Source organism: Adiantum capillus-veneris, chromosome 26 (genome assembly GCF_014529385.1).
Source record: "Adiantum capillus-veneris isolate H3 chromosome 26, ASM1452938v2, whole genome shotgun sequence".
NCBI lineage: Eukaryota > Viridiplantae > Streptophyta > Polypodiopsida > Polypodiales > Pteridaceae > Adiantum > Adiantum capillus-veneris.
Genome location: NC_140956.1, coordinates 12,519,835 through 12,529,942, shown reverse-complemented (window position 1 = coordinate 12,529,942; position 10,108 = coordinate 12,519,835). Strand labels below are relative to the sequence as shown.

Sequence of the window (10,108 nt, the reverse complement as noted above, 5' to 3'; positions counted from 1 at the left end):
AGAGAGAGAGAGAGAGAGAGAGAGAGAAGACCTGAACTGAACTTGCAACCATGTGATATCGTCAACTCGACTTGCACTGTTGGCTACGTCGTTGAAATTTCTACGAAGACTACTGCATTACCTACCGAGTGACCACCACGCAAAAAGTCATATTCCCGCGTGTTTCTCCTGCTTTGCTTTGGCTTTATATCTTAGGGAACGTCTGGTGTGAGAAGAAAAGATTCGATGGATAAGAGCTGCGTCCCAGCAGTAAGAGGCTTTTTCCTTGCAAGCTCTGTAAGTGCGGGGAAGTTGATCCCATTGCTGTGCAAGATTTGCAAGACACAAGGGAGCTACATCCTAATTTTACAAGGTGCCCTTGTGAGGTATTTTTGGAGAGTTTCTCAGTTGCAACCGATGAAAAGATGAGTTGACTACTTGGACAAGTGGGATGTGCTACAAATTTTGGAAAATTTCTATCATTTTGCAGTGATTGTAGTGGGTTGTCGAAGCGCTAGAAATGCTACAACCATCACATGTGACCTCAACTTTAAGGGACTCCGAAGGTAATGAACCATGTTGCTCGTGGGACACAGCTCTACAATTCTTCGAACACCATGAACAACACACCCTCAAAAATAGCATTCTTCTACTTGCTAACATCACAAGCTAGGGTGTGGCACATCATGATTGGATTCCAAAGCGGCTTCATATATCATACGGGCCAGCAGAAGAGAGAGGAGAAGGGGTGTGCGCCGCTTGTGGCACATGTTGAATGGGCAAAAAAAATCACAGCTTCTTTTCGAAAACTCTATCTCTTGGGCGACCCCCCCCCCCCCCCCCCCCCCCTTTCGAAAGAGGTGCACTTTCAATGCAAAATGTGGGCCATGCACTTTGAACCATCTCCTCCTTGGCCCAAAGCTAAACATGTTACCACTTGGGCAACTCCAAATGTTGAGATCTCTTCCCGCTAAAACTAAGATATTGTGTTTCGCCGGCTTGTGTGAACAGAGAAGCGAAGGCAACTCACAACCATCAAATGTTGCCTCTGGGCTCGTCTGAACTTGGCCTTAGGTAGGGGCCTTCACATTGGTCATGTGGGAAGAAAAGATTGGATGGACAACAATTCTTCCGATCCACATCAAAGCTTTCATAAGACCACCCCGTCAAAAATAGCATTCTTCTATGTGCTTGTTATGTCAGCATCAAAGGCAAGAGAACCCAATGGGCTGATTAATCAGGCAAGAGAACCCAATGGGCTGATTAATCGCTAAAGTAACAAACCAGCTACCATGTTGAGTGAACTAGAGATTAGAGGCAGCTAAGTTCAATTTAAAGAAAAGATGAAATAAGGATACAACTGACATCAAAGAAGATGATATCCATAGATTGGGTCCAATTTGCCCTTGTGCATGAGTGAGCTCCTCCCCCATGCATGTATTTGTTTAACTTGAAAAATGAGCTCAAAAGAAGAAGAGGTACATGCCAATTCGGATAAAAAGTTTAACTTGAAAAATGAGCTCAAAAGAAGAGCTAAATTGCACTTCTATAACAAATATCAACTTTATTCAAGAAGGTTTCTTATGAATTTAGGGCTAAATAGGCTTTGCACTTCATTGTAGAAGAAGTGGCCACTTGAAATGAAGGAATCTTCGTAGTTTGCATCTACTCATCTATCCATACACATCAATCATATTTTAGATCATATTTATCACCAACTAAACATGCTTAGGTGGATAAAAAATAAAAATATATTTTTTGATTTACAACCTAGTATTGCAACAATTACAACCTAAATGGAGGCTATCGTAATTTCCAATGTTTCACTTCCTTCTTGGCAGTGAACCTTGTTAGCATTACATAATTGGCCCTACCACCAAAACTACAAACTAATTTGGTAATTTGAAGCTCCATCCCAAAACATCACTAACAAATTAACATGATGACACAAACATTAACTCATTTCCTCATAGATAAATAATAAAAAATTTCCAAGGAGTAGGATTAACATTCTCGAAATGATTTGGATGGTTTGGATAAATATGATGTACATCCACTACAAGAGGTTATGTGCACTTGCGACGATTTTAGCGATGGAAATACATTGGGTTTTTATACTCCCGTGACGTCGTTAAGACCGTCGCTATATGCGTCGGTATATAGCGACACATATAGCAACGCTTGCAGTCCTTTTGTAACGATGCTTATAACGATGTTGCCGAACCTTATATAAAGACGTTGATAGCGACGTCCGAGAGTACAAATTTTTGGGTGGCAGGGCATTCCCATCAACCATATTGAATGTTTCCAGAATAGAGTAAACCTAAATGAATCCAAGATAAGCCCAGATTTACCTTTGAAAGAGAGTGCAAGGTATAGACCCAAAGTAGTCACTGTTAGCAGCAGCTAACCCAGGCTACACCGAATATGCATCGAGAGGGAGAAATGCTATGAATGTCACAATATTTCCACTCACTTTGTATAAGTCTTGGGCTCACTTGGAGTTCAAAAATTGTATTTGATAATTTAGAGGGCTCAAGCTTAAACCCATAATAGAAGAGATTGTGGTGAAAGCCCTTAAAAGGAAGCCTTGAGGCAAGGAGGTTTCATTTTTGAGTATCCACTCTTGAGGATCCACTTTTGAGAGCTCACTCTCTCTTGAGTGTTCACTCTTTGGCCTAGCCTTGAGCTTAATGTCTATGCTTGAGAGGCTAGTGCTAACCATTGTAATTAGAGTAAGCTCTTCTTGATTAATCTAATTCTTATTTTCTCATTAGTTTCTTCTTCTCTACATTTCATCTTGTCATGAAGTAGTATTACACTTTCATTATTTTAGATTTGAGAGATGTATGTACTTCTTGCTAGTAACCACTCTTATCTTTCTACGAGCAATTGATTTGCGATATTTAGCATCACAAATTAGGTTGATTAAGTTGGGTGTTAATCTTGTAATTTGTGTGTGTGCCCTATTCTTTGCTTGTGTGTGTAGATAGGTTTTATGAAGCTCTAGCACCATTTACCTCGTGTGTGTACCACTCTTATCTTTCTACGAGCAATTGATTTGCGATATTTAGCATCACAAATTAGGTTGATTAAGTTGGGTGTTAATCTTGTAATTTGTGTGTGTGCCCTATTCTTTGCTTGTGTGTGTAGATAGGTTTTATGAAGCTCTAGCACCATTTACCTCGTGTGTGTAAGCTATTGATGAAGTGCCTTAATTGACATGTGGTAATTAGTGTGTGCTTATCATTAGTGTGTTTGGGGTTTCTAGTCTTTAGCAAGTCGGACTTCGGTGGACTTGATGTGTGTAGGAGATTAATTGATTAGTGATTAGAGTAGGTTTAGAGTTAGTTTTGCCATGGATAATCTCTATTTGCATTGGAGAGGTGATCTCTTGAATTCTGTATCCTATTCATCCGATGCTCGTGCTTCCATGCCCTAGCCGGGGTTGCCGGATCCACGGATTTGATAATTTTGTGTCGGTTGCGATTAGGTCATGGTACAACGTCTCCCTCCATTTGGTGCCGTTGCTAGGGATCGATAACCTAAGCTAGTGAGTTTAAGATGTGTAGAATAGAGTAATTTCACTACTAATTTTGTTGATTTTTGAGTGTGAGTAACTCAATTTTCAGTGTGATCTGATGATGATTGTGCAATAAATTGATGCTAATGTTGAGTTATGAATACCCCAAACCCCCAACTCCACCCCCAATTTCACTAATTTCATGCTAACCCTTGCTAATTTCGTTTCTTTCCATGCTAAATTTACTAGTTTCATGCTAACTTTTACTAATTTTGACTAACCTTGCTAACCTAACCACTAACATTTGAAGTGTAAAGTATGTGAAATCCCCTTGTAAGAGGTGGAATCATCACTCTAATCAAGTTAATTGTATCAATTTATGCTTAATTTGATGAATTGAGTGTTTGATTTTGACCTACAAATGGTCAATTTTGGAGCCGATTTGATGGTGCACACACTTGTGTGTGCAATGATGCGACTTCGCATGGAGCAAAGGAATAGCTTGGAGTGTAATTACGATGTAAGTGCACTCACTTGTTATGTCAATTCTTGATTGATTAATGAGGTTCAATGTTGCTAATTATTTTTAAAAATTAGGTGAGTAACACAAATTGACCTACACTTTGCACCTAATTACACTTGGAATGAAATTGATAGTCAAATTGTGACTAATGACTTTGTGTGTATCCAAATCATGTTTAATTCACATCAAGAATTCATGTGTGAGCATAAAAATCATTGTGTGTGTGCATGCACCAAAGAGGAAAAAAACTGTCAAAATTTTCAAGTGTGTGCACCCAATCTCGAATGTGTGCATACATAAAAATTGATGGAATTGATGATACATGAGTATGCAATCATGTAAATGATGAGTATGTATGCTAATTCAATCATTGGATAAGCCTAATTGCCAAAAAATTGGGCAAAAATTGAGTGTGTGTGCCCATCCATGACCACTTGATTTTCAATGATTGATGGTCAATTGGGACACCTAAATGGTTTTTGATTGTGGAATGTTTATGAAAAGTGTGTGCAATCATTAGGTGTAAGCCTAAATGCATTGCCAATTGAGCCAAATTTGATCATTTGTGCTTAATTTTTGAGTGTGTGCATTGCTTAATTGGGTCAAAATAGTGTTAATTTTTTTGGAAATTCAGCATGCATGCATTCAATTATGCAGAGTTTACAATTTGAGCATTCCAATGTGAAATTGATGTAATTTTTGCATAGAATTTTGGCCTGAAATTTGGGTGTGTGTGCTTACTCGATGGCATTGGATATCCAAATTAGGGATGAATAATTGGGAGCAATTATCAATTATGATGATTGAAAGATGTAAAGATTGATGTGTGCATCATGAATCGATTTTGATTTGTATTGATTGACTCAATTTGCATATAATTGGGGATGATTTAGGTGTAATACCATTACCATTTATGCTAAATTGATCGGATATGGTGTACCTTTGATAGGCCATAATCACATATGAATGACAAATCTAAACGGTTTGGATGAATAGAGAAATCGGATATGAGCAATTTAATATTGCAATGATGATAATTGGGAATGGGAGAATGATGATTGAGCTTAACTTCAAATATTTTGGGATGAGAATGGGAGAATTAAAACCAATATGCACAATTGAGTTGCCTTGTGTGTTTGATGTTAATGGACGATCGATGAAATTTTGGAAATAATGGTTCATACTTCATCTTTTGATGTTTTATGTTTGTTCAATCTACATTTAAGATCAACGTGATTTCTAAACATAGGTGACTGACGATGTTGTTGACACCCACATGCATGAGCACTCCATCTAACATTCACTCATACTCGGGCTTCTCTCTTGTGTTCTCGATCGTGGCTTCATGAATTCACTCACATCTTGTGATGCAAAGCTCCTACATACATGTGTTTCCTACCAGCATATGGTGCAACAGCTCTCTATGTCTTTGTCCATGTGGGCACATCCCCTAAGAGGAGAATTTTTAAAATAAAAATATTTTTTTAAATTTTTTTTTTGAATCCTGCCACTTGCAACCCACCTATTTTTCCTACTTAAGAGGCAAATTGCTCGCTGATGTTGCATGTACTCGTACTGGCTGAGGACCCCACACACGCACACAAACTCGCCCTTTGTCGCAGCTCGTTCCCGGCATCGGCGCTGGCATCTTTCGACCATTTTCTTGGCTCAACCCTTTTTCTCAAAAAAAGCCAAAATTGTCTTGAGTCACGCAATACGCTCTATCTCTTACCCGATTCCTCGAATCTATTGTGTGGGCTCATGAGCATTGGCAACACAAACACACACACACACACACTTAGTTCGCAGTGCGCATCTGCCCCACCTCACTTTGGGTTGCAGATTATCTATTCAGGGTTCAAACCCATTACTCACCCCATGCTCTGCATGAATTGCTCGCCATTTCGGCCCCACTCCCTTTGTCGCCATCTGTGTTCCATCCGTGTGTCCCACCGTGGCGCATACTCCCGGCTGCAGTTCTCACACGCTGCAAATGCCGATTATGGCGCAACACACACACACACACACACACACACACACACACACACACACACACACACACAATCACACAAACTTTAAAGCATTGAGAGGCTAATCATAGCCACTTGCGGCTTGCCTCTACCTCGCTCTTAGCCTCTCTCTTCCTATCTTTTGTCCGAGTACTGCTACCCCACATGGCCACTTTGAAAACTTGGCTGAGTTCCACACTATACTATTACTTTCGGCATTGGTCAGTTGCTTTGCTTGCAAGTCACCAAAACTCACAAGCCCACTCCTTCCATATCTCTTGTAATGGCCTGAGGACCCGGGGGATTCACTATGGATTTCCGTATGGTATCACGTGAGTGTACAAGAAGGGGGTTTTTAGAGGTCATACATAAGCGTATACAATAGGGGTAGCCCCCCATTATTTCATGCTCCTACCATATGCATAAGGGAGAGGGGGACCTACCCGGCGAGAGGGGTGGGGGGGGGGGTGGTATTAAGTGCTTATGCCATAAGACACATGCCCTAACAAGCCAATTAAAGAATCTTTCACATGAGGGTGTTGTTCTTGGTATTTCAAAGAGTTAATTTACTCCTTTAGAAAACTAAGATAGCTATACCAATGAAAAAATATGGTACCTCCATGTCCTCTCCCTTAGCTAACATCTTTAAGACTTGTTCAACAAGCTTCTAGATTTGTTGGGGTCAATGCTACCATAAACTTGACTAATCTTCTTCTATGTAGTCACTATGCATCAATATCTTGGATATTCAGACCCTCATTAGCCTCTTCAACATCATCATCATCAATACCACCATCTCCATAGCCTTTGTCTCCACATATGCACCCTCATTTTATTTATTATTGTCTTCTTGCACATCATCCAAGTCACTTTTCTCTTCTTCTTTTTTGTATGCAAACTCAATAGCAACACCAATGGCATGATCAAGAGCTTCTCCTGCACCCACGATATCAGCTTTACAACCATGATTGTAATCAACTCCTATTTGATACACACACTCGTTCGTGATTTTTGTAACAAAGGCTCAAAAAGCTCAGCACATCTTTTCCAGGTGCCGCTCAAGCTCCACTAGGTTAGCTCCGTCCATTTCCTTGGTGTGATATGGGCTTACATTACAAAATGATGGAGCTTTATCTTAGGCCCGTGCCACACATGAGCGATCGGAGATGGAGGGGGAGAGGAGGGAAGGTGGGGAGGCTGACATGCAAGCAGTCAAAGAGGAGGGTACTGAAGCATGCGGGGGGGGGGGGGGGGGGGGGGGGGGGGGGGAGGATGTTTCTATCGTCCCTACCTCGTCTGCTACCGTCTGTGACCAACTACTGTGAATAGTGGGGAGGGAGGGACGGGCCTAGGAAACCTTGGCAGAGGTGCGACATGATCGTGCCTGCATCAAATGCAAGCGAGAGCTCCTTTTGCCTATATCACGTGCCACAAACAGCCTCGCTTCACTCCCAACTCTTGCAGGCCTTATCTGCAATCGTCGCAAGGGGAACAAATGAAGGGGGGGAGAGAGAGAGAGAGAGAGAGAGAGAGAGAGAGAGAGAGAGAGAGAGAGAGAGAGAGAGAGATTCCATGCGTGCTTTGAAAGGAAGGAGAGAGAGACAGAATCGTTTGAGACTTCTATCTGCCTGCTCCCTACCTGGCTCATGCCCACGTGTCTTCTTCTCCCTTCCTCCACTTGATTGGCTCCCCGCTATCTCCGTGAAGCCTTCCCCTTTTCCATTTGGTGGCATCTGCTTAGATACCCATTAATAAACCACTTTCAAAATTGACCACACATACGACATACTTGAATACCCATACTAATAGAGATCAGTTATGGCTGTTGTACTTGGCAAATATACTTGCTCTTCTATTCAATGTTTGGGAAAGATGTGTGTTAGCTTAGTATCGTGCCATTTTCAATTTCAAAAAGTCGGGTTAAGGGCAACCTGGGAAAAGGAGAAATTCCGCCTCAAAATTGAGAAAAATAGTGTTAAAATCCAAGAAAAAACCTAGTTTTCTAAAATCTCCTCTTGAAAAATTTAAGGAAAGAAATTTTGTATGTTTGGAAAAATGATTTTTCCTGAACACTGCAAGCTCTATTGAATAGAGATCAATTGTACAGGCTCATTTCGTGTTTATCTTAAACTTGGTAGGCCTCGTGACTTTGTTACTTGTTCCCTAGGCACTACTAAGGCCTCTGTCAGACGCAGGCGCCGGACAGGGCCCAAAAATCCCTGCTTGGGCTCTGGCTGTCACACACATTAGAGGCTCTCTCCTTTCGAACGTCTACATCACCAAATCAGCTGGTTCCACTTCCGCTTCTCTAGGCACGCACAAGAATTTGTCGCCTATGTTCACAGGTCACGCCCTTTTTGGTCTTCATGTCCGCTACTGGGCGAAGATGACCGAGCGGTCTAGGCCGGGTGAGCATTCATTGCAGCAGATGCACACAGTAGCCAATACCTTTTTGCCATGTCAATTGCACACACATACAGGTGGACGCGTGTGACACGAGCCTAACTGAGTTCCAATTTCCAAAAGCCCGGGCCCGAACTTTCCAATTCATTAAAGACTGAATGGATGGGGTGCTGCTCATTTCCAATTTCCAAGGAAAGGAAGAGAGAAAGACTGAGCTGGAGCCTGAGAGGCTAGAGCTAGATCCAGGACTCAGGAGTAAATTGTTGAATGCCCATTCCTTGGGCAAATCTATAGAGAGAGAGAGAGAGAGAGAGAGAGAGAGAGAGAGAGAGAGAGAGAGAGAGAGAGAGAGAGAGAGAGAGAGAGAGAAGAAGAAGAAGAAGAGCGATTGCAACAACCTAAGAGGGGGGGAGATGGCAAGCACAACAGTAGCCATGGATAGCATTGTGTCGCCCACCACTCCTGCCTTGAACTCCACCGCCAAGGTCTCCACCTCTGTGGCGCCCTCCTTCAAGCCCGCTATGCTACCCATCCGCGCCAACAGCTCTTCCCAATCCGCCTGTCAGTGCTCCCGCCGTGCCCTCCTCTTTCTTCTCGCAACCGCCATCCCTGCTGCCATCTTCGCCAAGGAGGCTGTCGTCGCTGCTACTACCATCATCAAGGTGGAAGGTCCCCCTCCTCCCTCCGGTGGCTTGCCTAGTACCGATAATGCCGATCAAGCCCGAGACACGGACCTTCCATTGAAGGACAGGTCCTACTTGCAGGCCCTCTCTTCAATCAGATGTAGCTGCAAGGGCCAAGGAATCTTCCAAGGACATTGTGAATGTGAAAGCCCTGATTGACAAGAAGGCATGGCCATATGTGCAAAATGACTTGCACCTCAAGGCATCCTACCTTTGCTTCAACATCAACACTAGGTTTGCCTCAAAAAGCAAAGCAGAGAAGGAGTCTTTGAAGCCCCTTGTGGACAAGCTCTTTGATGAGATCAACGGTCTTGATTACACAGCCAGAAGTAAGAGTCTCCCCAATGCAAACAAGTACTACACGACGACTATATCATCGTTGAATGACGTGCTGGAAAAACTTGGTTGAGTGCTGGCCTCAAGAATCTGCCACCATAATGCTATTGTAAGTGTGCGATTATGCTTTCCTAAGGAGCTCATACTTCTGTTCAAAAGAGAGAGAGAGAGAGAGAGAGAGAGAGAGAGAGAGAGAGAGAGAGAGAGAGAGAGAGAGAGAGAGAGAGAGAGAGAGAGAGAGAGAGAGAGAGAGAGGGAGAGGGAGAGAGAACGAAAGGTCTTGAGGATGGCTGCCGGATCTTCAATTCATAGCTCGTTCATTAGCGCCAATATGGAGGTGGACCTCGAGCTGGATCACTTAGACCTCTGTCAGACGCATTTGGCTACCATTTTCTTGGTGAGCTGGAAGCTAGTATTGGATGGACAAGAAAGTGTCCGCCCAGAAGTGAACCGGCACATGAGACATTATTATATTAATTTTAAACATCACCAAAAATAAAATAGATCAAAACCGAAACGGTTGCGCCTCTGTGAGTGTATGCGTGAGAGCGCGTCTGCGCCTGTCTGAGTGAGAGAGAGGTCACCATCTCTGATTTCCACATGGTATCAATGGGTTAAGCTTTCCTACCTGGAGGTGGGCTTGCTTGTTTCT

General features: G+C 42.6%; 1 pseudogene; it reads left to right on the top strand.

Moving 5' to 3' along the window:
* Nucleotides 1–8,850: 8,850 nt before the first annotated feature.
* On the top strand, nucleotides 8,851–9,603 carry LOC147423010 (oxygen-evolving enhancer protein 3-1, chloroplastic pseudogene; annotated as a pseudogene).
* The last annotated feature ends 505 nt before the right edge of the window (nucleotides 9,604–10,108 follow it).